General features: G+C 37.6%; 1 long non-coding RNA gene across 1 annotated transcript; it reads right to left on the reverse strand.

Annotated features, from left to right (window-relative positions):
* Positions 1 to 2,973: 2,973 nt before the first annotated feature.
* On the reverse strand, positions 2,974 to 5,172 carry LOC139780205 (uncharacterized). Its single transcript, XR_011720178.1, has 3 exons — positions 4,925 to 5,172; positions 3,929 to 4,306; positions 2,974 to 3,806 (listed from the first exon to the last, which is right to left on the reverse strand). It is a non-coding gene; the product is annotated as an uncharacterized lncRNA (long non-coding RNA).
* Between the last annotated feature and the right edge of the window lie 233 nt (positions 5,173 to 5,405).

Below are 5,405 nucleotides of genomic sequence, written 5' to 3' on the forward strand. Positions count from 1 at the left end.
AAATTTGAATTAAAATATAAAAATCCACTCTTGGTCAATATGTACGTTTTTTTATTTAAAAAGAATCACTGTTTATTCAACAATCTCTATTTAAAGAATTAATTTCAGCGCAATATGATATTATTAAGTACTAAAAAAAATTATAGTTTATACACTGTTCTTTCTGTCTTTGAATTTATTTTCCATTAAATGTATAACGTACATATTGTTACTCAACGGAAACCGCGAGAAGGTGGTGGTCTCTTCCGCCAGGAGGAAAATGTAAAAATAATTTTTGCACCCTGGGTGGTGTGCGCGTGTGTGTGTGTGTGTGTGTGTGTGTGTGTGTGTGTGTGTGTGTGTGTGTGTGTACACTACACATGCATTTATGTTCCACAAGCGATCGAGATGTCTATTACGGAAAGATTTCTTACGCTTCTAATTTTTAAGCGTGATGTTTATTACGGACATTATTTATTACACGCTTATACTCTTTAAGCGTGATGTCTACTACGGACAAGATGTTTTACACGCTTATCATTTTGAAGCGTAATGTCTTTTATAAACAAAACTAGCTTTTGAGCCCGCGCGAAGCGGGCGTATCTCATTCTCTTTTCTTTTTGTAAATCCCTTTACCAGTCATCGCCCAAATCAATCACTTTTACATTTTGTATCTGTAATTTTTAGTCAATTTTATTTTTTTATATTTATATTTATATTTTATTTATATAAAAAATTAGGATATTAAAATGGTGGACTTCCACACCACCCACGTTTCCTGTTTTTTGACGTAGAACTACGTCTTTGTCGACAGTAAAGGGGGGGTAAATCCAGGAGCACAGATGACTTTTATGGGCGCAGAGCAGCCGATTTTTAAAAGCGCAAAGCAGCCGAATTTGAAAGGCGCAGAGCAGCCAATTTTTATGGGCGCAAAGCAGTCGAATTTGAAAGGCGCAGAGCAGCCTATTTTTATAAGCACAAAGCAGCCGAATTTTATGGGCGCAAAGCAGCCGATTTTTGTAGGCGCATAGATATTTTATACCCTTCTCTAATTAAAGTACCCTCTTGAGAATGCTACATAGAGTTGTCCGTGAGCAAATACGGATTGTGGCAGATAAATTCCAACTTCTTCTAAAGTTTGTCCCTGAGATTTATTGATTGTCATAGCAAATGCCACTCTAATAGGAAACTGTCTTCGTTTGAGCTTAAACGGGAGCTTAAACAAAATTGTTAATAATTTAATCATCCGCAGCATGTAGCCTTAAAGTACTGTGGTCTTTTTTAACAGCACTAGTGTATAATTTGTCCGCCGACATAAGATACAAATGTTTGTCTTCAATCGTCATGCTTATAGATGTTTCTTCTTTTGCCTTCAATGCTGACTTAAAAATGCAAGTGGCATGACGATTGAAGACAAACATTTGTCTCTTATGTCGGCGAATAAATTATACACTATAGTGCTGTTAAAAAAGACCACAGTACTTTAAGGCTACATGCTGCGGATGATTAAATTATTAACAATTTTGTTTAAGCTCCCGTTTAAGCTCAAACGAAGACAGTTTCCTATTAGAGTGGCATTTGCTATGACAATCAATAAATCTCAGGGACAAACTTTAGAAAAAGTTGGGATTTATCTGCCACAATCCGTATTTGCTCACGTACAACTCTATGTAGCATTCTCAAGAGGGTACTTTAATTAGAGAAGGGTATAAAATATCTATGCGCCTACAAAAATCGGCTGCTTTGCGCCCATAAAAGTCATCTGTGCTCCTGGATTTACCCCCTTTTTACTGTCGACAAAGACGTAGTTCTACGTCAAAAAACAAGAAACGTGGGTGGTGTGGAAGTCCACCATTTTAATATCCTAATTTTTTATATAAATAAAATTGATTAAAAATTACAGATACAAAATGTAAAAGTGATTGATTTGGGCGATGACTGGTAAAGAGATTTACAAAAAGAAAAGGGAATGAGATACGCCCCGCTTCGCGCGGGCTCAAAAGCTAGTTTTGTTTATAAAAGACATCACGCTTTAAAATGATAAGCGTGTAAAACATCTTGTCCGTAGTAGACATCACGCTTAAAGAGTATAAGCGTGTAATAAATAATGTCCGTAATGAACATCACGCTTAAAAATTAGAAGCGTAAGAAATCTTTCCGTAATAGACATCTCGATCGCTTGTGGAACATAAATGCATGTGTAGTGTACACACACACACACACACACACACACACACACACACACACACACACACACACACCCAGGGAAATGTAAAAAATTATTTTTACATTTCCCTCCTGGCGGAAGAGACCACCCCCTTCTCGCGGTTTCCGTTGAGCAACAATATGTATAACGTTATACATTTAATGGAAAATAAATTTAAAGACAGAAAGAAGAACAGTGTATAAACTATAATTTTTTTTAGTACTTAATAATATCATTGCGCTGAAATTAATTCTTTAAATAGAGATTGTTGAATAAACAGATTCTTTTTAAATAAAAAAACGTACATATTGGCCAAGAGTGGATTTTTTTATTTTAATTCAAATTTTAATTTTGTATTAACATGTAAAACAATGTAGGGGAGACTGGGGCCTAACCGTCAGTTTTTTTTCAGTGCCGATTTTTAACAAGAAAATAAATAATTTTAGTTAAATGTGGTATACCACTGTAAAGAGTGAACCTTTAGCTACAAAATTTATATAGGAAATTTTTATCTATGTCGCTTTGTTTAACCGGTATAGAGCAAAAACAACAACGGTGGAAAAATTGAAATCTCAAAAATGCCGGGGTTTAACCGTCACACTGCATTTTCAATACATATACGTACATCTAATCCTGAAAAATGATAGGATACATCTTAATAATTGTTTTTTAAGAGAAAAATATAAAAATTTATTCAAAATTTTTATGCGAAACATTATTAAAAAATAGTTACGAGGGTTCCTCTTTCCGCAGAAGTCACTCGCCCGACTTGTTTCACTCCTCGACGTCCGATGACTCTATTCGGTGTCTGAACGGTTGTAATTCCCGTCTCATCCATATTCCATATGCAGTGAGCCTGGAAATGCCCGAGAATGCCTTGAAAATGCACCCGGACTGCTTACTGACGGATTAACCCCAAACACAAGTTTCAGGTTTGATCGCCCACGAAATATTAGACATCAACGATAATGAAAAAACTACACTGGATTCGTGTTCAGCATGCATTACTCTTTATAATCACGTACCTCGAGATTTGGAGAGCAAATATTATTGCAGATATTACAAAATTTCCACGCGCAGAAAATGTAACTTTCACCTTCCGAAAACACTTTTGCCCTCGTAAAAATCATAACACGGCAGGTAACCTGCCGAAACTCCGTTGGTCACATGGGTACCATAAGCAGCGTTTACAATGTTAATAGCGAGTTCGCACAATATACAGGTTCCGAGATATTTGATTTGACGGTTCAACCCCGGCGACGGTTAGGCCCCGGTCTCCCCTATATAATAATTTTTTATTGAATAATTTTTTAGATTTATTAATATGTAGGAAAATACATCGATAATTAGTGTCGCGGGGCTATAATTATGTCACGCGTCGTCTGGTTGCCTCGCCAACTCGGCATTCACGAGATCCGAAATCGCATAGCCAATAGCCATAGCTCGAGAGAGAAGAAGAAGACAGCAGATCTGTCTATCTTCTTCTACCGCTCGACGCTCGAAGCTGGCTGCTGAACCGTAAAGTTGGCATCTCTGCCCATCCCCACCACTGGCTGGCAGTGGCTGGCAAAAACCGCGAGTCTGGCATCCTTGCTCTGAAGAAGCTGATAGATAGAATTACCTGTATGTGAAAATTTAATTTATGCAGTAGAACATTATTATATATCACGCCAATGTTACTCCAAAAGTGACACTGGAGTATTTTAATAACTTAAAAATTCTCTAAATTACTGAGACATTCACCTTTCTTCATTATAACACTCCGACGATAGCCAGATCCATCCCAATAACTGAATGTGATCTCAATTTCTTCTTCCTTCAACGCGTTCTGCTTTCTAGCCCATTCTTGCCTCAATTCTTCCTTAAGTTTATTTTCCTCCTCCTCCCTTTCCCTATCTGGCAAGAAACTTGTATCTACATCTGGATTTTTCTTAATCTTCTTAATCGCGAGGCCATCAGATTGCTCATTTTCTGACTGCGGGGATTTTTCGGCATTGTCTTTGTCCAGATTAAAAGACAAAGTTTGAATCTGTCTCTTCTGTTTGTCCTTTTCTTTTCCTGCTCTTTTTCACGTTCCTTGTATCAAAGCATGATATGTATGACTAGATGACATTCAGAGCACTGGGGGAAAATCACATAACATTCAGAGCACTGGGCAGAAATCACACACATATATATATATATATATATATATATATATATTCACGGCAAACCGCATATATATAACATCGTGTTATTTTTATTATTACATTTAGGAAAATTATTTCATATTAACTCAATAGACGTTAAACTTGCATACATAAGGAGCTTTCCAGCAAGTGACACAAGCCGACACAAACGTCGTTCTATCTTTCTTTTTTGGCAATGAGTAACAAAGACAAAACGATACCTGTGTCGACTTGTGTCGCTTGCTGGAAAGCTCCCATAAGTGAATCTCGCGTTTTATGTAAAATTTTGTAAGAAATCGGTAATCTAACCTATACTACGTTTACGCGAACGTTACTTAATTCTGTATTAACTTACGAAGAACGATACGATAATTCCTCCGCATAAACGGGAGATTTTATAGTAACTACGATGAGATATCGTTCGTATAAGTTACTACAGAAGTAAATACTCACGTAAACGTAAACTATTATAATTCCTGTCACATGCACTTAGTCGCGTAAAAGAGTCACGGTGCGGTTTCGCTTCGCGTCGTATAATAATAGGATAATTACATGTAAATAAAACAATTACCTTGAATCAGAAAAAATATTAACGTCGCGTCGCGTAAAGAGTCACGATCGGTCTCACTCCGCGCGTATTTGACGTGGGACACTACCGTGTTATAGGTTATTGAATTAATCGTCGCGTCGCGTAATAATAAAGAGTCACACGGTCGGTCTCGCTCCGACACTACCGTATCTCTCGATAGGTTAAGTGAACTGACTGTGACGTGACAGCACGCTGAACGCACTAACTATCTGCACTGCGCGCAGTACATCTGCACTGCGCGCAGTACATCTGCACTGCGCGCAGTACAAACACGTATATGAACGCACTATATCTGCACTGCGCGAAAGCGCCGCCAGTGGCGAAAAAGTGAAAGGGACATTTTCTCTGATCACGTGATCAAGATATCGCGGCGTTAGGAGGAGTATCTTAAATAAAATTTTTCACATTTGGACTTTGCGTCGCAATATCTCCGCTCGTAGGGCACGTAGCGGAATATTATAAG

This window comes from Temnothorax nylanderi, unplaced genomic scaffold, assembly GCF_030848795.1.
Source record: "Temnothorax nylanderi isolate EJ_2023f unplaced genomic scaffold, tnyl_v1.0 TNYL_tig0266_pilon, whole genome shotgun sequence".
NCBI lineage: Eukaryota > Metazoa > Arthropoda > Insecta > Hymenoptera > Formicidae > Temnothorax > Temnothorax nylanderi.